The sequence below is a fragment of the Mesocricetus auratus genome, unplaced genomic scaffold, assembly GCF_017639785.1.
Source record: "Mesocricetus auratus isolate SY011 unplaced genomic scaffold, BCM_Maur_2.0 Super-Scaffold_100011, whole genome shotgun sequence".
In the NCBI taxonomy this organism is placed as follows: domain Eukaryota; kingdom Metazoa; phylum Chordata; class Mammalia; order Rodentia; family Cricetidae; genus Mesocricetus; species Mesocricetus auratus.
The window spans coordinates 7628825-7655062 of NW_024429195.1; the positions used below are offsets into that span (position 1 = coordinate 7628825).

The window sequence follows — 26238 nt, forward strand, 5'->3', positions numbered from 1 at the left end:
AAGGCGTACATTGTAAAATACCCAAGTTTCTTTAGAAGATGCTAATCTATGGCCTTGGGTCTGTCTGTGCTCTGAAGACTGAAGACGACATTCTGTGTAACCTCAACCCCACGGATGGTCAAGAAACTTCTGAGCAGTTGGTTCCAGGTTTATTGGAGCCCTGTATTTTCTTTATCTTGCTGAGTGCTGGGAAGCTCTGAGCTGACATTTCAATCTATCCCTAGCAAAGTACAGTCTTTGCTATGATAGTCACCAGGCGTGCAGACCTGACCTCTAGAGGTGCTTTCAGACTCTTCTCTGCTCTTGCTTCCTATTATTCGTTTTTCCATCACTATGCAGGACATCTGACATAAATAATAGATGTAATCTTTATTTCCTAGGCCATTTTCAGGACCTGGAAAAAGTCCCAAACTTCTCAAAACATTCAGATTTCTTTCAAAAGATTTGGGCTTCTTATTTCTTAGTTTTACAAAAACATTAATTGTGGGGACCATTCGTGTGTGTGTGTGTGTGTGTGTGTGTGTGTGTGTGTGTGTATGTGTGTATGTGGTGTAATGGCAATTGTGCTATTATACAAAAAACATACTGTAGGAGAGGGATCAAATAAAGAGAAGGACTGATTATAAAAAATAAAGCATAGAAACAAGAAGATTCAAAATAGAAAAGGAATTAGACTTGAGTGGGTTGGCTTGGAGACCCTGGAGACGAATTCGCATGCATGCTGTTTTTTCCCTGAGCCTGTCTTGAACACCTGTCAATCCCATCTGGCACAGGTACCCAGCTTTACAGCAGTGATCGGTAAAGTTGGACACATACAGATCATGGCAATTGTCATTAGTCAGTGGATTTGGGGTGGAACCTGAGGTTTAATGAGCTCCCAGGCGCGTGCTGCTGGGCCGTAGGTTCACTCTGACTATCAAGGGTCTGCAAGAATGACTTGGCACCAGCTGGCAGCTGAGGATTGCTGGGCTCGGAATCTTCTGAGCTCAGGCCATCTGTCCTCGTCTTTCTAGCACAGATCTGGAAGCCTCAGACTCAGTTTCTTTTGGGACACTGCTTGGATTTCCACACATTGCAGCCGATCATGTAAACTGGAGCAACCACTTTGGGAAGCAGTTTGGAAGCTGTCGAAGCTTGAAATTCAGAGTTACCATATGACCCAGCAATTCTAGGTACATGCCTAATGAACATTAGAACACGTGCCCACAGATCACCTGTTCACACAGCCACACCAATTCATCAGAGTGCCACAGAAGGAATAACCTAGTACTCCAATTGATGAATGGATAAAAATGCGAATATCCACAAAAGGTATTCAGCAATAAAAAGAATGAATTTCTGGTCAATGCCGCAGCACGGATGAACCTTGAAAGTGGAAGTAGAAGACACTGGTTCCAACATGCCTTCTAGACTGCCTGGTTCTATTTGTATGAAAAAAGCCTGGTGCCCACATGCCTGAAATGGTGCATGCCTGCAACCCCAGCACTTCGGAAGTAGAAACTGGAGAATCAAGAGATCTAAGTCCTCCTCAGCCCCACAGACAGCTCAAGACCATCATGGTCTACATGAGAGCTTTCCTCAAAACCACACAAGAAGCCCAGAGTTGGCAAACACAGAGGGACTGTGGAGAGCTGAGGGAAGGTGGAATGAGACAGGACAGCTAACAGTTGATGGCCACAGGGTTTCTTTTAGCGTGCTGATAATGCCCAGAAATTATATTGTGCTGGCCTTTGCACAACTTCAAATATTCAAAAACCTGGTGGGTTAGATATTTAAGCATTTAAATATAATAATTTCAATGGAGGAAGATACAGAACTGCCACAAGTTTGAGGGCTATCTTGGTCTACATAGGTAGTTACAGGCTAGCCAAGGCTCCAGCCGATAAAGCTTTAATGGGTAGTGGGAAGTGGGAGACCTTCTTGATTAGGCCGTGCTCAGCTCTAGGTTACTCCCTGTTGTGTGAAACTGGTTTTCAGCCTGCCTTTCTCAGAGTGACCACACAGCACAAGTGGCCCCATTTGAGTGCAAGCGCAGACACCGATACCTCTTTATGCACAAAGACATCGTTACTTATCCAGTAACATACATGGGGCCAAAGTGAGGAATAGAAGGTACCCCACAGTAGAATGGGACCGTATACATGCATGGGCATTTTAAAGCCATCATCTGAAAAACTTGGCCCAAGATCCTACCGAGCACAGTAGACCAAGGAAGGATGTGACTTTCCTACCTGGACCCACAAGGAAAGACACCTCGTAGCCAGGCAGTGGTGGCGCACACCTTTAATCCCAGCACCTGGGAAGCAGAGACAGGTATATATCTGTGTTTGAGGGCAGCCTGGTCTACAGAGTGACTTCTAGGACAGCCAGGGCAACACAGAGAAAGCCTGTAATGTGTTGCCTTCCCCGCCATCTGCCTGGGCCCTGCCACAGTTGCATCCCCCAAATAACACACAAGGCACTATATTAATTATGAAGCTGTTGGCTGTTTGCTTGTTTCTCACTGGCTAGCTCTGACTTAAGTATTTAACCCATAATTGCTAATCTAAGTATTTCTCTTACTGGAGAAAAGGGTCCGGACCTCTTACTCTGGTGGCTACATCGTGACTCCCTGTGTTTCTCTTTCCCAGAATCCTCCTCGACTCCTAGTCCCACCTATCTTGCTTCCCTATTAGCCAACAGTGCTTTATTGACATATACACAGGACTTCCCCATCAAAACCCTGTCTTAACGAACCAACCAACCAACTAACCAGCAAACGAAAAAGAAAGACATCTAACCTAATCCAGCCATGATAATGGCCTCACCACCCTGTCATGTGACTGCTCAGTATGTGTATAAAGGTGTCAATAAACCAAGACCTTCTCTTGGGGCTCCCACTGCCCACACAGCGTGTGGTGGTTTGAAAGAGAGTGGTCCCCAAAGGGTGTGGCACTCTTAGGAGGTACAGCATTGTTGGAGTAGGTGTGGCCTTGTTGGGGTGTGTCACTGTGGGGGTGGGCTTTGAGGTCTCCTTTGCTTAAGCAGTGAAACTGGCTGCTTCTTGTTGCTTGAGGGTCAAGGTGTAGGACTCTCAGCTCCTTCTCTGTCTGAGTGCTGCCGTTTCACACTGGTGATGATTAGGTGTCAAACCTCTGAAAATGTAAGCCACCCCAATGACATGGTTTCCCTTTATAAAAGTTGCTGTAGTCAGCCAGGCGTTGGTGGCGCACACCTTTAATCCCAGCACTCGGGAGGCAGAGGCAGGAGGATCTCTGTGAGTTAGAGGCCAGCCTGGTCTACAGAGCAAGTTCCAGGACAGCCTCCAAAGAAATACAGAGAAACCCTGACTCAAAAAAAAAAAAAAACAGAAAAAAAAGAGTTGCTGTAGTCATGGTGTCAGTTCATAGCAATAGAAACCCTAACTGAGGCAGAAGTTGGTGCCAGGGACTGGAGTATTTTTGTGATCGGCTGGACCAGGTTTTTGTTAGAAGAAATATGGACCTTGTGACTATGATTAGAAAAGTAGTTGAATGATTTAAGTGCTGCTTAATGGGCCATACTAGTAGGAGCATGGAAGACAGTCATGCTGAATGTGAATTGATGATCTGTGGGAGTCAGGCTCAAGAAGTTTCAGGGGAGAGCCTAAAAATCATTCTTGTAATATTTTGGTGAAGAGTGTGACTGCCTTGTCTGAGGCTAAAGTGAAGAGATTTGGATTAATTCCATTGACAGAGGAAATCTCAAAACAGCTTACTATAGACTCTGCAGTGTGGTTATTAGTGTTAACTCTAATGAAGATTTATAATGAAAATGAGCAAGCTGAACAAGGGAAAATAGAAAATGTACAATTTAAGGAGAAAAAGTGGAATGTAATTGTGTTCATTCAAGTTCAAGGAGACAAACAGATTAAAAAATGAAATAAAGGGAGTGGTGACCTCAGAGCAAGATCCGACCCAGCTAGGTTTCCAACTTGTGAAAAGGAAGTAAAGAAAAGCTTAGATCCAAGTATGGTGGTGCATGTCTTTAATCCCAGCACTCCAGAGTCTGCAACTGTTGGATCTCTGAGTTTGAGGGCAGCCTGCTCTACAGATCCAATTTCAGGATAGCCACGCTTAGGCAGTGAAGGAAACCATCAAATAGGAAGCTGTGAAGATGTGATTGACTGACATGGCCGTGTTCCAGCTCCAGCAAGCGGAAGAATCTGGCAGCTTCAGCCATGTGGTTCTGGCTTTAAGTATAGAAGAAAGGGATCATGGAATTTTCCTCTGCAACTAAAAAGAGATGCTGATGCCTGGCATGCGTTGGGGTATCCCTGCATGGAGGCCTAGAGAGGCCATTGTGTGAAGCTGAAGCCTGGATTGCTTTTGAGATCCCAAGATACTGGAGATGCCAGCGCTGTGGAATACCCACTGAGGAGAGCTGCTAACAGGGAATGTAACCAGCCAGAGAGAAAGAAGTGTGTTGCAGTCAACAGATCTGAAAGGAGTCAGAGATTTGAAGAACATTTTGACATCAGACCTGAAAAGGCAGCGTTTGCTCAGTTGGGTTTTGATCTTGCTTTGGTCCAGGATTTCTCCACTATTCTCCCTTCCCTGTGTTTTGTAATGTATATCCCATGCCACTATATGTGGGAAGTATATGATCTGCATTCTTAATTTGATTTTTCAGGGGATTACAATTAAGAGGTTCCATGAATCTCAGAAGAGACCTTGAACTTTAGACTTTTAAATAAGTTTCAGACTGTTACAGACTATGGGGACTTTTGAATTTGGGCTGGATGTATTTTTTTGCATTATGATATGGTCACAAGTTTCTGGAGGCCAGAAGTAGAATGTGGTGGTTTGAAAGAAGATGACCCCTAAAGGGAGTGGCACCATTAGAAGATGTGGCCTTGTTGGAGGAAGTGTGTCACTGTGGGGGTGGGCTCTGAGGTCACATGTATGCTCAAGCTATACCCAGTGAGACAGACCACTTCCTATTACCTATGGTTCAAGACGTAGGACTCCCAGCTCCTTCTCCAACACCATGTCTGCCTGCATGCCGCCATGCTTCCCGCCATGATGACAATGGGCCAAACCTCTGAAAATGTAAGTCATCCCAATCAAATGTTTTTGCTTTATAAGAGTTGCTGTGTTCATGGTGTCTTTTCACAGCAATAGAAACCCTAACTGAGACACAACCTATTTCTGTTGCTCCCCATGTGCCCAGCCATCTGTCTGATCACTAGATCTTCACCATGCCTCCACCGCCCTATGGTCCTGCACTGTTCATGGCCTCTGTCTCTGCCCAGCCATCCACATTGTGACCCTACTTGCAACCCTGAAGGTCCTGCTCTGAGCCCGCGGCAGCAGTCCAACTGGGTAGAGCTGCAGTGACTCTTCTCTCATATCTATCAACTTTCTAACTCCTCCTCCAGGAAGGCCTCTGTTAACTCTTCCAAACCAGCTGTGGCTTCTTTGAAACTTCTGTAGCCATTATGTAATCTATATAGATATGGATATGGTTATTATGTAGTATGTGGCTAACTCTGCTCCTCGAATTTATTTATCAGATCCCTTTGTCTCCCTAGTAATTTAGAATAACTTTCAACTAAAGACAATGAAAGGTAGCCAGTAAAGGACAAAGAACCGTATGTCTGAGTCCTGGCTTATCTCCAGGAGCATTGTTATCTAGCAGAGTTTTAGTTTCTTATTTGCAAAAAAGTCATCAATGGTGGTGGTGAAATCTGTCCTGTCATCAGCTCAGGTGGGATTGCGGGTGGACCACAGGTGGACCACAGGTGGGTCATAGGGGGGGTCACAGGTGGGTCACAGGTGGACCACAGGTGGGTCATGGGGGGGTCACAGGTGGATCACAGGGGGGTCACAGGTGGATCATGGGGGGAGGGGGTGACAGGTGGGTCACAGGGGGTCACAGGTGGGTCACAGGTGGATCACAAGAGGATCACAGGGGTTACAGGTGGGTCACAGGTGGGTCACAGGTGGGTCACAGGTGGATCATAGGGGGGTCACAGGTGGGTCACAGGTGGATCATAGGGGGGTCACAGGTGGGTCACAGGTGGATCATAGGGGGGTCACAGGTGGGTCACAGGTGGATCACAGGGGGGTCACAGGTGGGTCACAGGTGGATCATAGGGGGGTCACAGGTGGATCATAGGGTGGTCACAGGTGGGTCACAGGTGGATCACAGGGGGGTCACAGGTGGGTCACAGGGGGGTCATAGGGGGGTCACAGGTGGATCACAGGGGGGTCACAGGTGGTATTGCAGGTGGGATCACAGATGGTGGGCCAATGTAGTTATAAATCTGAAAGAGCTTTGAAACCCTAAACAGACTTTTCAAGTGTGTGACCCAGTCAGCATTTGATCAGCCACCAAGATGGCTGAACACTCATTAGGAACCTAAATGGATCATTTGACCATAATCAGGGACAGATCTGAAGGGTCCTATTTTTCCATATACTCCCTGTGCAAATGACATTTTTTTCAACCTTTTATTAAGAAAACTTCAATTATGAGCAAAGGGTCAAGACCATGCTGGGGAAACCCACTGAAACAGCTGACCTGAACAAGTGGAGCTCATGGACCCCAGACTGACAGCTGGGGAACCTGCATAAAACCAGGCCCCTGAATGTGATCTCAGTTGGGAGGCCATGGGGGCCTCTGGCAGTGGAATCAGTATTTATCTCTGGTGCACGAAAGGGTTTTGGGAGCCCATTCCCTATGGAGGGATATTCTCTTAGCCTAGATACATGGGGGAGGACCTAGGTCCTGCCCCAAATGATGTGTCAGGCTTTGATGATCTCCCATGGGAGGCCTCACCCTCCCTGAGGAGTGGATAGGGGGTGGGAAGGAGTTGGTGAGGGGATGGGAGAAAGGGAGGGAGAGGGAACTGGGATGGGTATGTGAAATAAGATTGCTTTATTTAAATAAAAATTAGTAAAAAGAAAACTTCAATCGTATATAAAACTTGAAAGGCATTTACAGTGAGCACACATATACCCACAACCTAGATTTTAAAATTAACTTCTGACTATACTTGCTTCATCACTCATCCATGTATGTAGTCAGGACATTAAAACAATCTAGTCTCTCTATGTTATATGGTTTTCCTTAAGATGCTTTATTTGTAACAAATATGTACAAAGGAAATCTTTTTAAAGCATCCTACAGGAGCCTATTATTTTTAATAAGAACCTTAAAGGCCAACTCCCATGCTCATTTCCTCCAGCCCTCAAAATATGAATACAAAATAGGAAAACATGGGCAGAGAAAGCAAGTGTAATATTTTTCAAAGTGAGGAAAAAAGCCCTAAAACATAAACAGACCAAAACTAAGTAGTGTATGTTCTAAAGCAACGCCCACAGAGAAAGGTGTTATCTGAAAACCAACATCTCTGAGGCCTGTCACCCAATTGTGTCCTATAATGCCCTCAATCTGTATTCTTGTTTAAGTAATTTTATGTTTCAAGGACTTCTTTAGCCCCACTTAAGGACGGGCTTGGCTTCAGCTAGAGAAGGAACAGCTTAACTCAGAAGCCTGGAGATTAGGGGCAGGATGACTCTCTTCCGAGTCTTCATATACATCCTCACGCTGCAGCACCCACACAGGCTCAAAGCCTCTGCTCTAGCTCTGACAAATTTCTGATAGCGCTGTGTCCCACGATTTCCCTTACTAAAGGCAGCGATGGTGTAGAATTGATGAACCACTTCTCTGTCATGGTGTTTGCTAGATGTGTGAGAATTTCCACACAAGTTCTTATGGAGGTATCTTCATCTAGACCGTCTTGGTTGGGGAAAACTTATTTTTGGGCAAAGTCTGTCACAGAGATGCTAAATGTACCTTCAACTATGTATGTGTTTGTAGTATTTGTTTCATGTGCTTGCCTTACCTATAAAAGGTTTCAAATAATGCCAGTGATAAATCAAAGAGGTAAACATAGAACACACCAAAACATGTGCAGCAGCGGTAAAGCAATGTCTTAAAGAGAAGGCTGAGCGTTAGGGACTTCAAGCGCTCATTCTAAGAGAGCAGAAAAAACAAATCAACACAAACCAAAGCTGTGGAAGGGGAAATCGGCATGCTGGAGGCAGAAGCAGAACAAAACAGAAGTGGCAATTATTTTTCAAAATATCTATAAAATTGATAAAGCTTAAACGTACAATAAAGAAGGAAAAAATATACTAATTGCCCAAGTCAGTAAAAATAGGGGTGAGATTGCATGGCCTAAATGTAAAATAAACAGAATTATGAGAGGGATATGACAATTACTAAAGAGTTGACGGTAAAGTTCAAGCGGACAAATTCCCCAGGAAATTTCCAGACTAGGTGACACATGCCTGTTATGCCAGCACTTGGGAAACAGAGGGAGGCAGATCTCTGAGTTTAGGGCCAGCCTTGTCACTGAATAATCTTTTTGTACACTGAAGATGTGTCTTTGCCAACGCACCTTCTGATTGGTTTGATAAAAGAGCTGACTGGCTGGTCGCTATGTAGGAGGTATAGGAGGGACAGCCAGACAGAGGACACTCGTGTCTCAGAAGTTATGTTAGACACAGAGAGAAGCAAGATGAGCGAGTCACGTTAAAAGAAGGTACAGCCACGGGGCTAAGGGCAGCTAGGAAATATGGGTTCATTTAAAACGTAAGAGTTCTCTAGGAGCAAAGCTGAGCTGTCAACAGAACATGGATAGTTAATAACCAGTCTCTGAATGCTTATTTGGAGCCGGCTGGTGGAACAGAAAAGTCCGCCTACACGGCCTGATCTACACAGTGAGTTCGGACACTTGGGGCCACACAGTGAGACCTTGTCTTTAAAAAAGCGAAAAGAGAAGAGGGAAAACTGAAATGACTTAAACACAAGAGAAAATTCCACAGTCTGGGAAGATGGCTCCGTCAGAAAAGCACTTCCTCCATAAGCACGAACGCCTGGACTTTGTATCCACAGGGCCCGTGTGGGAAGCCAAGAATGGCATACTTGCTTCTAATTCCAGTCCTGCAAAGGCAGAGGCAGGGCGAGCTCTGGGGTTTGCTGGCCAGTCAGTCTAGCCAATCAGTGAACTCCAGCTTCAACGAGAGACTCTCGCTGAAAAAAAGAAAAAAAAGTGAAAAGTGCTTAAAGAAGACATCCGGTGTTGACTTCTGGTCTTCACCTGCACGTATGCCTGAATCTACATAGCCATGCATGTACACAAGGCCACACAAATGAACACAAACACTACACAGCCATGCCCCCACACACACACACTCTCTCTCTCTCTCTCACACACACTCTCTCTCTCTCACACACACACACACTCTCTCTCTCTCTCTCACACACACTCTCTCTCTCTCACACACACACACACACTCTCTCTCTCTCTCACACACAGAGTAGAAAAAAAAGGTTGAAATTCTATACTTATAAATATTCTATGCTAATTAGATAATTAAATCTGGATTAAAAACCTCCTCATGTCCTCCGAAGCAAAGCAAAACCACAGCTCAGGTGGCTTTGTGGGTAAAGTTACCCCAAACAGTCTATGGGAATGAGATAACCAACAAGGCCAGAGGCCTCTGGAAAGGCACTGCTGCAGCCACCACTGCTGGACCACAGACTGGAACAAAGCTGCAGGCCTCACTCCCGTTGAAGTAGCAAAAGGACAGGCCACGGTTGAGAATAAAGAACAGGCAGGGGAATGGGTGGACGGTGTGTAAACAGGCCTAGGGACAGGCAGACAGCAATTTGAGTAGACCACGTCATGCCTTGGCAGGGGCGGAGCCAAGCTGAAGGTCCCGGGATAATTGGGGATTCTCTGCCTGTAGATCCCTTGATACACACAGTGGATAGTCAGATGACCAATGGTTTGTGGAGCTGTTACTGAACTTGGGGTCATAGCCTGTACCCCAAGGAGCCAGATTCAGTAATCCATTCCTGAGAAGTCAATTAAAGCAACCACATTAATAGTAAAAAAAAAATAGTGAGATTTATTATTCAATATAACCACATTGGGAGCATGGACTAGCCTTGTGTTACAGTGGAGAGTAAATCACCAGATGTTTAATCAGAATATTGTCATAGAATATTGCTCAGAAGCAAGGGAAATGAATGAAATGAAGACATGCTGGATGTGGTAGCCTGTGGGAAGCCAAAGGACTAAATTTGAGGCCAGCCTAGACTTTTTGAAAATACCCTCTCTGAAACCAAGATGGAGCTGCTGTCAGCCCCTTCAAATACAACCAAGGAAATCTGGACTCTTGGGGGAGCAGACTGTAGCCTCAAGCTTGACCACAAGGTGATTGCTATTACAAAGTTGGGTGCTCACCTCACATGGGATGAAAAGAGTTATTCCCTCTCCTTCGTCTGGTGTGTCCGATAAGTTCTTGGGCCTGATTTTAATGAATGCATCCATGTGCACCTACGGTCTCAGTTTTCCCCTTCCCATACATAGTGGGACACCCTGCTGATGCCCAGTAGGTCTGTGTCATATGGGTGGTGCAGATAGATGGCACTGTTGACGAAGCTTCCCTCTGTGCTCGAAATGGAGTCAAAAGCTGTTGTGAAATGGAGTCTCTGGAGGGCTAGGCAGCCTGAGGAGTCACTGTTCTGCATGGTGCGGAGTAAGTCGGAACAGGACACAGACTGTTTCCAACAATGGTGAAGCAATATTTTCTCTTTAAGTAAGGGAAAGGGTTGAAGGAGTCTATTATACTGACCATTCTGATGCCGGGGCTTCGGAGTCTAATCATTGTTTACATGGGGAGAGGGAACAAGAGCTAAATGTTCTTGGGAACTTACTTTTAAAAAAGGGCTTTCAGCAAAGCATTGTGCGTTAGCTGCCCCCCTGGGAGTGGAATAATATTTTAAGATATTAACCACCAAGCTCCCCACTCAGGTCGCTGGCCTTGCCACTTCTCCCACTCAAGCTTCATTGTGCTTAGGTCGCTCTGCCATAGGATAGGAGCCGCACAACGGAGAGGAAGGAATGCCTCTTCTTGTTTTAAATGTGCAACCCACAGCAGGATCCAGGAAGAATGTAGGACAAACGACTCCAAAGAAAACATAATGGCCCCCAGCTTGTGCTTCCCACCTTCCTGACTAGTTTTATGAGCTCTCTGCATTGATGGGGAAGGAGGACTAGGGAGGACATGAAACCCTGCCCCTGAAGAGTGCCCAGAGCCTTGTCTTTCAGAGGCGGTACCCCGAAGGTAGAGTGAGGACCACGATAGGAGTCTAGATGGATCCAGGCATAAGTGTGTCTATTGTTGCTTTCCCAGTGGGACCTGAAGAGCGGAAAACTTGCCTAATTGATCATGTTCTCGGCAGCAAGCATAAGCGGGTGAAAATGGTTATGTGGGGTATCTAGGAAGATGACCTGAAGTGGCTTCCTAGAGTCACCAGCTGGTTCCAGGTGCCAGGAAGCAGACCTCAAAGTGGGTTGAAGGAAGTAGAATAGCCATACTTGAGGGGGCCTTGAGATGAGGAACGGGGGTGAGGAGCAGAGCAATGTGGACTGATGAGGGGAACGTCGTCTGTCTCAGCAGATCCCTGCCTAGGGGATAGCTACTCAGACAAGAACGATGGAAAGTGAAGGCGGGAGAGAAAGGGAAAGAAGCAGGGTCCCTGCAGCCTGCTTTAAATTTCTTGCTGGCTGACAGTCTAGTGTTTCAGGACAGCTGACAACAGGGCCTCCAGAAGGTGCGCCCCTAACTGAGAAAACCTCTCTCACGAGGTTATGAACCATCTTTGTAGACAAAAATGTACATCTTGACCTCCCTGAGACTTAAGAATTCATGAGAACTCCTTCTGAGCTAAGAATTCCTCCGGCCTTTTGTGATTTTTTTTCCTTTGTAGTCTTCTTAGCTTTCCTTCCTCGTTTGAATAGGACACTACATGTTCTCCCTTACAATCACAGTTATAAAAAACTCCTTCAGAAAAAAAGCATGCCAAGCATTTTTACTTTCTGAAACTTTGATATAGATGGCATTCCTTGAACATCATGACTTCAAAATGCTACAAAGTCATATACATGCGCACACACAGGCTATTGCTGAGATAGTTGGGCATGTACTAAACCTGAGCGTGAACTGCCTTTTGCTTAATGAACTCCAACTTTGACTCATGCTGATTTGCCATGTCAGTTTGACATTTTCCAGCGGTGTATGTCAAGACCCCAGCTCCCCCTGAGAAGTCTGTGGGGAGAACTCAGGCTGCATGGATGGGTGTGGCAGTTTGAGGGAAATGACTCCAATGGGCTCACTGCATGCTTAGTCCGTAGTTGGTGAACTGTTTGGAAAGAATGGGACCTTGTCGGAAGAGGTGTGTTTCTGGGGGTCGACTCTGAGGTTTCTAAAGCCCCCTCCAGGCCCAGTTTGCTCTCTCTGCCCGAGGATCAGGCTGTAGCTTTCAGCTGCTGCTCTAGAATCATGTGTCCGTCATGTTCACTGTCACACTGGTAAAGGAGCCGCCGTGTGAGGCTGTGAGCAAGCCCCGACCAAACGCTTTCTTTCACGAGAGCTGCCCTGGTCACCGTGTCTCTTCACAGCAAGAGCACTGCCTAAGACGGTGGGGCTCTCACTACTGCTGACAGCCACCAATATCTAGATGCCCCTTCCCGCGGCCACGGCATGTCTGCAGCCTGCTCTGCTTTAGGCGCAAGCTCTCGGGCCAAGAGGAATCCAGAACTGACCAGGTTAAGTGTGTGCCAGAAGGCAGGCTAAAGGCCAGACTGTAGGTATAATTATCAAATGAAGGTTAACAACCTCATACTTCTTGCACAATTGAGAGTCTGTCCCAAGGTTTACACGTGCTTCTGCACCCTGACTCTGAATTAAAGGGTGTGGTGTGACAATTCTCTGTTCCTACTCTCGTGGGCGGCACGTCAAGGTTCCGGGAAGGCTCTGCGTTTCCCTGCAAAAACTCCCCACCAGTTTCTGAGAAGCAGCAGAAGAATGAGAGAGGCTGTGGTCCCATTCGGCTTAGGGGTATGCAAAACCAAAGGCTGGAGTTTTGTGTGAGGAAGATGAGGAGCTGTCTCTGTGTGACACGAAGAAGAAGAGACCACGGTGAAGGAAAACAAAAACACTGTAAGAAAACAGGACTGAGATGAGTCAGGAAGAGATCTAAAGAAGAGGGGAGAAGAGAATGATGGGAGGAGCCAAAATACCTCGTGCTTTCCCATATGCGAATCTGCATATAAATATGTGTGTGTTCATATAAGACATGAAAGAAAAAAAGGACCAATTTTAAGAGTGGAAGAGTGGGGGGATGAGGAGAGAGCAGCAAATATGAGCAAAGTAAAATGACACACACACACATACACACACACATGCACACACATACACACATGCATATACACATGCATATACACACACACATATATATATACACACATACACACATATATATACACACACACATATGCATATACACACACATACACACACACATACACACACACACACACACACAAATGTCACAATGGAACCCTATTATTTTGTACACGGGCATTAGAAACAAACATTAAGATCCAGGGAAGAATCTCCAACAAGTAACTGCTTGTGATTCCCTCCAAGATCATTACAGTGGACAGAGCCTGTGCAGCACTAAAAACTGTTCTCAGTGGTCCTGTTGTTTCCAGAGATCTCTTCTGAGATTTTCCCTCAGTAGCATGGAGAGAGGTCCAGAAGACAGTTACGGTAAGACAGGAGTCCTAGCAAATCTCCACGAAGTAGTATTGGAGGGCTTGGCAAGGTATGAGCAAGACAGACAGACTGGACGAGGTGGATTTAAGCTAACTATAGAGCAGTCTTTATAGCTAACTGAGTCAAGTTGGAAAACTTGGATTTTAGAAGGTGGGGGCTATGCCTGTTGTTCTGCAGTTTCATGACATCTAAATAAATTCCTTTGCAGTCAGAGGTCTTAAAAGCAAGCCACAGCAACTGACAAATCAGATGCATTTAAGGTGAGATTTCACTTACTGTAAGAAAAGAGATGATCTGAACTTGGAGGTTACAGCTCTGAAAAATGAGGGTGACTTCCGCCACAGGAATTCACCGGTGAGAGACCTGCCAAAACTATCACTTGCACCACCAGGAATAAGTTTCATCATATGTTATATCTTGGTTAGTGTTCTGTTGCTGTGAAGAGACACCATGACCATGGCAACTCTTATAAAGGAAAACGTTTAATTGGAACTGGCTTACAGTTTCAGAGGTTTAGTCCATGGTCATCATGGTGGGAAACTTGTCTACACGCAGGCAGATAGGGTGCTGGAGAAGGAGCCGAGAGTTCTACATTTTGATCTGCAGACAGCAGAAGGAGACTACAGACCACACTGTGCATAGCTTGAGCATAGGACACCTCACAGCCCACTCTCACAGTGACACACTTTCTCCAACAAGACCACACCTATCCCAAAAAGGCCACACCTTCTAATAGTACCACTCCTAATGGGCCTATGGGGCCCATTTTCACTCAGACCACCATAACCATGGTATTTTACCATAGCAACCAAAAAGCAGCTGATACAGTGGAAGAAATAATATGATATTGGGATATCTAATGAAGATTAGGGTAGAACAGGTTGTGCCTCCATAGATGTCAAAAAGGTCACAGGTCATTAACAAAATTCACTCCCAACCTTCTGGGAGGAAAAAATAGGTATTTATCTTCTCCATTAAGAAGAGGCCCCTATGTCTCTAACATTCCTGGTTTCCCTAGTGATATGTTGGTACTGGGTCCTTGGTGCCCCCAACAATAAGCACCCACGTGCAGATTTTATGTGTGCATACATCTTCAATTCCTTTGAGTAAATAACAAGAATTATGATTCCTAGATACAGGTTAAGAATATGTTTATATTGTAAGAGTGTCCCAAACTGTCTTCTAAAGTGGCTATATCATCTTGCATTCTCATCTGAAATACCAATATTTGGTATTGCCTTTATTCTGAATTTGAACCATTCTAATAGTTATACATGTAATAGGCTGTATCTCACTGGTGTCTCGGTTTTCACTTCCCTGTTGACATATAGTGTAGAATTTCATGTGTCCAGATGCTTAGAATATGCAGGTATCTGTTTTTATTCTTTGGCATCTATCTGTCTGTTACAACCGTCACACATGATTTCATTGGTGCAGCTTGACTTCTAAGGTTTTAGAGTCTTTGTATGTTTGGATAATGGTACTCTTTTTCTCTTCTGAGGCAGTCTTCCTTTGTAGCCCACAAGAACCTTAACTCAGTTTTTACCCTTGGCTAGCCTTAACACCTTCTGGGAACTGGGATCGCAAGTGTTTCGCCACACCAACCTAGACACCATCTTGTACTTGCTGTGTCTTTTGCAAGTCTTTCCTGCAGTCTGTGGCTATAATCTCACTCCTGATGCTTTTACACAGCTGAAATTCTGAAACTCTAGTATTATTGCTGTCATGTTTGTTTGTTTTGGGACAGGGTCACACTGTATAGGATTGACTGTCCTGGAATTCACTATGTAGACCAGGCTGCCTTGAACTCAGATTGGTATGTGTGACTCCTCCTCCCAAATGCTGGGATTAAGGGTGAACATCATCACACCTGCCCATAGCTGAAATTTTTTATTATTTACTCTTACCAGATTTATCTGTGCCGAGGATTAGGCTATAGACGTCTCTGGGAGGCCATCATTCCACTCAGCATGGGAAGCATGGGTGAGGCAACAGGTGCTTCTATTTGAACTTTCAATGAAAATGACTTCGGGATGGATAGAATAGATAAAACGAAACATTGCATGAGTTTAAGGAGCACTGCTGTGGTTTGCATGGGAAACGCCCCCCCCCCCCCCCCAGGCTCATGTGTTGGCTGCTGGTCCCAGCTGGTCAAACTGTTCCGGAAGGTTGTGGAAGTTTTAGAGGTGTAGCCTTGCTGAAGGAAGGGGGGTCACCGGGGACAGGCCTTGGGGTTTTACGGCACAGTCCCACTTTCTGTCTGCTCTCCGCTTCATGACTGCAAACACGCTGTGATCAGTGGCTTCATGCTCTTGCTACCACGCCTTATCCACCACGATGGACCTCATCCCGTATGCCTTCTCCGCCATGATGGGCTGCATCCCATATGCCTTCTTGCCACGACGAACCGCATCCCACATGGATACCTTTACTGTGTAGCTCTCTCCAGACATCCAGGTTCCTTGGTAAAGGCACCAGTTGGAGACATTTGCTATCAGTTGTGGAGACAAAGAAGAAAGAGAGGAGAGAGAGAAAAGGAACATCAGGGTGGAGAGGGGCGTGTAATGGACACTCCCATTTGCTATGCTATATAGCCGTTACGTAGTCTGTTATACAGCCAGTCTGACCATGGTGGAGACTGAGAAAGGGCGTGAAATACGGATTTGGAAGAACAGTTGCTTCAGTCATCTCATTGGTTGTTATGAAAACTAAGTGAGCTACATTTGGAAACCACAGAGAAACATGTTCATTCAGCTTACTTAGAATTCTTACTTTTCTTTCTGTGTTGTCAAGTGTGTGTGTGTGTGTGTGTTTCTAGATGACAGAATATACATAGTTTGTTTACCACAAGTAAAACATGTCCATAAACTGTCAGCTCTCTTTCCTCTTGTGCAGACTGGCTTTGAACTACGGACCTCTGTCAGGCTGGGCTCCTTACTCTCCCCGTGGTGCTTTTATTGTTCTAGGAGACACCAGTTGGGGCAGTTTCTACACAGCCAGCTGTTGCACCCCCGCCCTTCTAACCCGGCCATGGTGTAGCCCAATGCGTTCTTTCTCTTTCTTTTTAGATTTATTTTGTGTATGTGGGTATTTTGCTTACACGTAAGTCTGTGCACCATGTGTGTACCAAATGCCCACAGAAGAAGGTGTCAGGTCCCCTGGGACTGGAGTTACAGTTGTGAGCTGCCATGTGGGTGCTGGGAGTTGAACTTAGGTCCTCTGGAAAAGTAGCCAGTGCTCTTAACCGCTGAGTCATCTCTCCAGATTTTTGTTGTTCTAAAAACCAAGTATATATCAAAAACTTGCTCTTGAATCATCTCTGCACTTGTTGTCAGTGTCTCTAGGTTTCTGTTGGTCACTAGAAATCTTGGTGTAACAACCTAGTTACTAATGTAGAAGCTTCTTGATCCATTTTATTGATCTTAGGTAGGTCCCATGAACGCTGGGAAGGAACCAGCCTGCCTCCATCTTAGGCTTAAAAACTATCTTACAGTAGAGACAAACTGTCAATGATTAAAGCTCTGTTTCTCAAGGGTTGGGGTATGCCCCATCTGTAACCTTAACTAAAAAAACAATTCTGTACTGCCTGTTTCAGTAATGTCAATCACGTCTTCGTTTCAAAAAGTTAATAACCATCTTTCAACCATACCTTTGCTTCAAAAGGGTTACATGGCTACCTGTTGTTACCAACACCTTTGCAATCATGTCTTTGTTTCAGGAGGTTGTTATGACTAACTTATTGTGCTTATGTTCTGCTTCTGTAACCCCGCCTAATTTGTGCATAAGCCTCCACATTTAGAAACCCCCCATCCCTGAGTTCTAACAGTGTTGTCTTCCTCATATCTAATGCTGACCTCTCAGACCCACCTTAGGGGGAGGCAGTCTATATACATGAATTAAACAAAAAACTTTCTTTAATTAATTTGGCCATGATGATTTGGGTAAGTGGTCTTTCTCATCCCATCTTGGGGATTAACAACTGCCACCAGCTCTGTAAGTTCATATGTGTATCAGTCCCATTGTGCCTGCAAGACACTGTGTCCTTAGTGTCCTTTATCCCCTCCACCTCCTATAATCTTCCCACCTCCTCTTCATCATATCTCCCTTAGGGGAGGGTTTTGATAGACACATCCCATGTAGGACCAAGTGTTCTAAAGTCTCTCACTCTCTGCACATTTTCCAGCTGTGGGTCTCTGTGTTCGTTTCCATCTACTCTAAGAGGAAGCTTCTCTAATAGTGGCTGAGATATACTGATCTGAGTGTAGGGATGGGGCCACTGGAAGACCCAGGTAGAGAGTGCTTCTGAGTGTGGCTGATACAAAGGAATAGGGGTGGACTAGAAGAGAGGGCTGAAAGAACCCATGGGAAGGGGAACCCTGGGTCCTACACAAGGTCTCATAGACTCCTCATGGAAATAAGATTCTATTCTCTTGACCAGGAGGTACTTTCTCTCAGGGGGCTTTCCTTGCTACTTTAACCCTAGGAACCAGAGGAAATGGATTAGAGATCAGAGTTTCCAAAAATGCTTTTGGCATCTTTGATGGGAGAGTCCTGTGTATACGTCAATAAAGCACTGTTGGCCAAAAGGGAAGAAAAATAGGTGGGACTAGGAGTCTAGGAGGATTCTGGAAAATGTAGTGAAGATACTGGTTGCTATGTAACTCCCTGGAGGAACAGATGCAGCAGGAGTGCGTCCTAGCAAAGATAAGTTCTTATAAAATATATATGAGTAATTACGGGTAAATAATCAAGTCAGACCAAGCAAACAGCTGACAGCTTCATAATTAATATAGTGTCCTGTGTGTTATTTGGGGGTTCAGACAGCTCAGCAGGGCCCAGGCAGTTGGCAGGGAAGACAACACGATACACATCTTTGGTCACCAGAAAGGAGGAGACTGCTGAGTCCCAAGGACATTTCTTTAGGGTCTCTTTTACCCTAAACCTCCTAATCAATTTCTATTGTCTGTTCGTATCATCCCTCCTTCCTCTGAAGATGCCATCGTGAGGTTGGGGTGATGACCCATCTGGCTTCTTCGGGTTGTATTTAGGATATTGGGTGTGGCAGTATTGAGGTATCCCTCCAGGGAGCCTATGTATAAGACTCTGTGGCAGTTTGAATGTAATTGGCTCCCATGAGCTCATTGGGAGTGGCACTATTAGGAGGTGTCACTTTGTTGGAGTAGTTGTGGCTTTGCTAGAGGAAGTGTGTCATTGTGGAGGCAGGCTTTGAAGTCTCATATATGTTCAAGCCATGCCTAGTATCTCAGTTTACTTCCTGTTGCCTGTGGATCAAAGATGTTTCTGATCCTTCTCCAGTTCCTAGCCTGCCTGTTGCTGCTGTGTCCCATCGTGATGGTAGGGGACTAAACCTCTGAACTGTAAGATGCAAAACTAAACGTTTTCCTTTATGAGTTGCTACGCTCATGGCGACTCTTCACAGCACTAGAAACCCTGACTAAGACAGACTCCAACTATCAGATGTAGGAAGGAAAGGAAGTCCTTGAGTGATGTCTGGAAAGGATTTTAAAATATCCTGATCGAGGATTATTAGAGTCTCTGGATGTGCTCACAGAGCCTTTACTTTTCTTTGGCCTCTAAGGGTGATCTCCAGAATGAGGAATCCACAATCAGCTTTCATGTCCCTTGATAGTTGTTGGATCAGCTAGAAGCATATGGCTTCTAGGTAGGGAAGTGATCCTTTAATAGTGGGCCTGTCTTCCTTGGCTGTGGGCAGGTGCTTTGGTGTGCTAAGGTCTTAAGTCTTATATATTAGCAACATCTTTTAGCAAGAAGAAAATATTAGTAAGACATAATTGTCTAGAGAACATCTCATGTAGACTTGTGTCTAATGCCTGGGAATGTGAGCCTTGAACTATTATCAGTCCCCAATATTTGGTTAGATTTCCTGAAGAGACCAAAATAAAGTTTTCATTTTGTATCATCAAGGCCAGTGGAGAATCTGGCCCTCGGGAGTCACCTGGGTTTGAGCGGAATCTCTGACTCATTGAGTCTTTCTTTATTTGCCTACATGAGAATAAGCAAAGGTTTTGCTTAGCCTGACTGTGCTTCCTTTGGAAGCTTGGAGGGAATCTTTGCCCTGTGTGGGCCCTCCTCCTTATAGATTGGGCTGTGGTTAGAATCCAGTGAGTGGGGTCTCCGTGACCTTCCTGAAAAGAGAAGAGGTGACTGTCCACAGTTACAGAACATTCCTAGAGATGGCTCACAGTCTCCTGGAACTTCATTGACCTTGGAGGGTGAGGGGGGAAAATGTTCCTCCTTTCAGTTCCTCAGACCACGTTAGAATAGCCGTCAACTGCAGTTATTAAACACCCAGAAGACCCATCACAGCAGTCTGGTACTTTAAACTACTTTATACTATCTCAATAACCAGAAAATTTCAAATGAACTTTGGTTAGACATGCATTTTAGCTAATCCTTGTAATTGTTAATGTTTGGGCTTGCAAAATGACTTACTTAGATCTTCATAACTTGCAAAAGCTTTCTAGTCTTCTCTATCATCATTGTTATTAATATCATTATCATTAGTTTTTCAAGACAGGGTTTCTCTGTGTAACAGCTTTGGCTTCCTGGAAATTGCTCTGTAGACCAGGCTGGCCTCAAACTCACAGAGATCCGTCTGCCTCTGCTGCCCGAGTGCCAGGTTAAAGGCGTGCGCTGCTGCTGCCGCCTCCGCCGCCGCCGCCGCCGCCGCCACCACCACCACCACCACCACCACCACCACCACCACCACCACCGACTCTCTGCTCCTTTACTAACCCGTTTCCCACTTCTTTTCACTCTTTTGGAGCTGTTCATTCCTACCAGAGAACACTTGTTGGCCACACAGGTCCCAGCGTGAATTAAGACTTGTGGAACAAGCTGTGTTTACTGCTACAAAGCAGCCAACATTCACTCTCCATTATGCTGGTTCCAAGAAGGTTTGCCCAGCTCAGACCTGCTAAAGCACGCACAGTGAGAGACCTGGCTGAGGCCTTGTCTCACAGCCTTCAGAGAACACAGTTTTATGCTAGCCAGAGAAAAAGGATTCCCTGGAAGCCCAGGCTTCCTATTTATAAAGCACGTTTACACGCCCCTCTGGCAGAAGAGAGGTTCTAAAGAGACACTTGTGGCTCTCCCTTTGGCTCTTAGACTATTGAAACAATGGACCCCAAAGAGTTAAAATTTCTCCAGGAATCCCATTTTGGGGGACAGGGAGACTAAAGTCCTCTGGCATTAACGCAGTTTGGACAAATGAATGTATATATTATCTCCTAACTTTTGTTCAATCTTTTCTATGTCTATGACAGAGAAAGCAGAGGGAAACTAGGTAGTCTTTCTTTCCCCAGTCTGACCAAACTGTAAGTAAATCCATTTTCTTTTTATCAGTTTGTTTCCTAATCTCTTTCGAGCTACAGCAGGTTTGTGATCTTCAGGGTTCCTGCTCACCCCTCTCTACCCTCTATCATTCTGAGATGAGAGTAGATACTAAGTTTAGGGAAAGTTTAAAAAGTGGCAGCTTCCTGAAAAATATACAGGTATGTATTTCAAAGGGGGGTTAAATGGAGTTACCTCAAAAATGGGACCAATACCCAAATTATAGTCTATATACTTGCAAATAAAAAGCCCAGCACCAGGAATGGGTTACCTCTTCTTGAGTGGTTGGCCAAGTGATTTCCACAGACCATCAAATAATATAGGTTAGTTTTTGAGATTATAATCTAATTACAAAATTTCTCCCTTCCCTTTCTGTCTTAGCACAATTAACCCTTTGTCAGCTTGACACAAACATATCACTGTTAAGCTACAAACTTCCCTTTCTTACTCATTCCCAAGATGACACATTGATATCAACATCATAATATAAATCATTTAACACATTTAAAATGCCCCTACGGTCTTTGAAATTCAGTCTCTCTCTCTCTCTCTCTCTCTCTCTCTCTCTCTCTCTCTCTCTCTCTCTCTTTTAAATTCAGTCTCTCAACTATGGGCTCCTGTAAAAATCAAAAACAAATTAAATGCATCCTTACTCTAGGAGGTGAGAACCAGGGCACAGTCACAATAAAATCAGAGCAAAACCAAACTCCAAAGGGCAAATAACTCAATGCCCCCAATTATCGGTGATTTCTTCATCATTGACTCCAGGGGACTTGGGCCACCTCTCCAGCTCCATCCTGTGCAGCACACAGCTAGTCTCCAGGGCTCAGGCTAGTTCCCTTCACCACTGCTGCTCTTCTTAGTGGCCATCGTAGGGGACTCGCATCTGCAAAACTCCTGGGCTCCCTCAGCTTTCTGTCGTCCATGGTTTCCTTTAATGCTTAAGTTTTTATTTACTTCTTTCCACAAGTTGAAAGGTCAGCTGGGTGGTTCTTGCCCTCAGCCTGCCACTTCCTTTGCTCCATTTAGAACCAGGCTTTTCTTTAAACTCTTTATCTCCTTGAGCTCTGGATTTAACTCCACTACATTCCCTGGTGCTCCATTTCTCCTTAAACTGTACATTTTGCATTGTTTCCTTGCTCAACTTGCTACTTTTCACTGTAGACCTGAATAAGAATGATCACTAATAACCACACGACAAACTCCATACTAGGTGGTCTTAAAATCTCCTCCACCAATGCCATTAATGCAAAACTCTTCAATTTAGTCTCAGGAAGATTTTTTTCAGAGAAGGGCAAAGAGCAGCCGGATTTCTTTGCCAAGATATCACAAGAATGTTCTCTAGGCTATTTACTAATGTTTTTTTTTCCCTTTTAACCCTCTTGAGTTGGGCTGTCACAGTCTACACTGCTCTCAGTACGACTGTCTTCCATGCTCCTTAAGGTCTGTTTAAAGGGTTCAACCATGCTCCTAATCCAAAGTCCCAGAGTCTACATTCTGCCAACAAGTAGCATGGTCAGGCCCATCACAGCAATACCCCACTCCTGGTTCCAATTTGTGTCTTAATCCATGTTCTATTGATGTGAAGATATACCATGATCACAACAACTCTTATAAAAGAAAGCATTTAATTGGGACTTGCTTACAGTTTTAAAGGTTTAGTCCAGTGTCATGGCCAAGAACATGACAGCATACAGGTTGATATGGTGTTAGAGAAATAGTTAAGAGTTATACATCTGGCCGGGCGGTGGTGGCGCATGCCTTTAATCCCAGCACTCGGGAGGCAGAGGCAGGTGGATCTCTGTGAGTTCGAGGCTGGGCTGGACCGATAGCCTCCAAAACAATATAGAGAAACCCTGTCTCAAAAAACCAAAAAAAAAAAAAAGAGTTATACATCTGGATCCACAGGCAGAAGAAGGGAGAGAGAGGCACTTCGCTGGCTTGACTTTTGAAACCTCAAAGCTCATCCCCAGTGACACACTTCCTACAACAAGGCCACATCTATTCCTTCTCAAGTAATGCTACTTCCTGATGACTAAGCATTCAAATATACGAGCTTATGAGGGCCATTCCTATTCAAAACACCATACTAAGCAACCTTAAAATGTCAATTTAAAAGATTTAAAAAGAAATGAAAGACAGGCCTATATGTATAGATACTTTTTGCATTGTTTTAGGGCTTCGTTCCATATGAAAAAATATATTCTATCAATGTTGAGATGGCTACTTTTGCAATTTGGATAGTTGACACCTCAGCATTAATTGATTGCTAATAGACAACATGTTTTCCTAATAAAAATGTCACAAGCTTACTTTAATGTCTACTGTAGTTTCTATGCATATTACAAAATTGAGATTAAACCAGTGTCATTTGCAAATGTTCATTGGCTCACTAATTCAGTATTTATGTTTGTAACAGAATATGTGTTGACGCATTTCAGCATAAGAACTGGTGGAGACACAGCTCCTTGGTGCACCTGCCTGGGGAATTATTTTCGGAGACTTCCACCCAGGAAAAGCTAGATCCTTCACTTCCTCACAAAAGCACACTTGAGGGTGAGCCACTCTGAAACAGAGAAATTTTCTTTTCCATTTTGACAGAGAAGCATCCCCAGTGAAATACCTTTTAGTAACCCTGGCCAGCCCCAACAGGAGACACTGGGTTTAGAGATCCAACAACCCACGGGGGGGGGGGGGGAATTGCTTAGTTTCAAATACTTTTAAAGTACATGAAATGGGTCTCTGGCTAAAGACAAGGCCTTACTGTGTGGTTAAAGAGCCTTGGGACTGCTAAGCACCTAGCGACGGTACTGGAGGGGATACAGGCTTGCTCTGGGCTTGCACATCAGGAAGCTGATCTTGTTATGTGGCCTTGCCTGGAAGCATGTGCATTCTCATGATGTCATGGAAAACCTGTCTCCTGAACCTGCAATGGTGGAGAAGATGCAGAAGAGTGTGACTAACCCTTCACAGCAGTGGCATCCGGGGTCATTCCACTCTTCTCTTGTTTACAGAGAAAGAAACCAGTGCATGGAACAGGAGTTAAAGAAGATCAGGGCCCAAGGGATAGAAGAACATTGTCCACTGTTTTGATTACTTCCTGAACTCTAAAAAGGGCCTACGGACATTTCCTCCTCCTTCTCCATCATGTGCCAGCTGGTCAGTGGGTGAGGTGATCCTTGGAGGGGACGCTGGTATCTGCAGTCACACATCACACATGAGTCCATGCGACATGCTGGATAGTGGTCTGTTGAAATGAGTTAGCACATGGATGAGAGAGGGGCCTATGGTGGCTAGTCTCTCTGGTACAGTTCTAACCAGAATCAGTGTTTCTCTTCCAAAAAGAGGCAAAGCCACCACCTCTCTTTGCTGGTATCAGATATCTCTGCCTCCGTTTTGGAGTTTGACTGCTGCTGGAGATTCTAGCTGATCTTGGATTGTTTTATTGGCTTTAGGAGAGTTCATTGAGTCTTTCCTATATGTCTTGGATCAAGTATGATCATAGGTTATACAGGTGGCTAAATCTGCTGACTCACTGTTATTTATAAGGTCATAAGAAGGGATAATGATAGGGATTTAAAGCTTTTTAATTGGATTTTATTTTTTCCATATGTGCCCAGGTAAGGTGATGACAGAAAATTGTATCAATACATTATTTATGATTTATTAAAGCCTGCCTGAGGATTCAGAAAGCAAAGTCACCCACAAGTCATAGAAGCCAAAGGCACACACCTTTAAGGCCAGCAGCCAGAAGCTAAGAGGTGGTGCTACACACCTTTAATCTTAGGACTCAGGATTAAGAGGTAGACGGATCTCTCTGAGTTCAACGCCACCTAGAGATACGTGAAATTGAATCAGTCTTTAAAAAAGTAATAGAGCTCATGCCTTTAATCCCAGAACTAGGGAGGTATAAAAGATATGAGCAGGGTCTTCAGTAGTCAATATCGAGCATTCATTTTCCAGCCACCCTGAGGTCAGGAAGATATCCAGTCTCAGGATTCTTCAGCCACGCTGAGGAGAGGCAGCAGGATCAGCCTGTTCAGCCTGAGGTAGAGGTAAGAGCTAGTGGCTTGCTACTTTACATTTCTGACCTTGAGCTTGAAGTTTGAACCCCAATATTTGTCTCTGGGTCTTTTATTTTTCATGTTACAGGAAACCTATGGTTGTTAGGAACCCCAACTATCTTCAAAGGTAAATATCTTAGGCTGCAAGAGATGTGGCAGCTGGGTAAGGGGATATGTGGGAAGGAGCGAGTGAAAGTTAGTGTTCAAATACAAGAAAGTGGCAAAATTATCCAGAGTTTGACATAATGCTATCAACCCTCCAATATAGATAGAAGGTAGGACCAGTGGTCCTACATATTCAGTTAAAACTGAATGGACAACTTCTGAGCCCCAAAAGAAAAGCTGTTGACTTACCTATTACCATGCTGTTTCCCTTGGGTGCCTTGTGAACTGAGGATGGCTAGTATTTCTGAACCAGGGCACCATCAGCCTTCAGTGGTCAGACCCAAGAGACTGGGACTGAGGCTCTGTCTTGTTGTGGAATAGAATGTTTGGCTATGTAAAGATGTGTGTCACATTTGTTTGTGTTGCAGAATAATTGTTGAACCACGTAAAGGTGTGTTGCTGGCTAACTTCACCTGTCTAAGGCACCTGATTGGTCTAAAGAAAAGCTGAATGGCCAACAGCTAGGCAGAGGAGGGACAGGCAGGGCTGGCGGGCAGAGAGAAAGGAGGAAGCAGCCAGTCAGCCAGGGGTCAGCTAGCCGGGCATGAGCCAGATACAGAGAAGTAGGAAATCAGGATGGACAGTACATAGATGTGGGAAACATGCCTGGGGCAGCACGTGGGTTAATGGAAGTGGGTTAATTTAAGTTAAGAAAAATGGTGGCTAGAAACAAGCTAAGACTGAATATTCAGAACTAATAGTAAGTTTCTGTGTCGTGATTTGAGGGCTGGAAGTCCAAGAAAGCCTGCTATACTATCTGAGTGTTAGCACTTACAAACTGGCTTTTGCGTAGGGATGTGGGGACAACTCGAACTCCGATGCCCCTTTACACACACTGCATACGTTACCCGCTGTCCACGGAGCTGGTAAATTAGGAAGTGTTCTTGTCCAGTGTCCCTCTTTGCCATACTTGAAGCAGAGTCATGTCCCATACGTGTTTCTCAAGGCTGTACGCCAACTCTCACTGTACATTA

At 44.9% G+C, this 26238-nt stretch overlaps 1 long non-coding RNA gene across 2 annotated transcripts in view; it reads left to right on the forward strand.

Annotated features, from left to right (window-relative positions):
* Nucleotides 1-25134, forward strand: part of LOC110342372 — a 50666-nt gene extending 25532 nt beyond the window's left edge. Inside the window, exons 2-4 of one of the 2 annotated variants that reach the window (XR_002384419.2) lie at nucleotides 23477-23591; nucleotides 24050-24202; nucleotides 24999-25134. This is a non-coding gene — a long non-coding RNA (uncharacterized LOC110342372). The remainder of the gene's footprint in view (nucleotides 1-23476; nucleotides 23592-24049; nucleotides 24203-24998) is intronic. The other variant, XR_002384418.2, reaches the window with a different exon arrangement.
* The last annotated feature ends 1104 nt before the right edge of the window (nucleotides 25135-26238 follow it).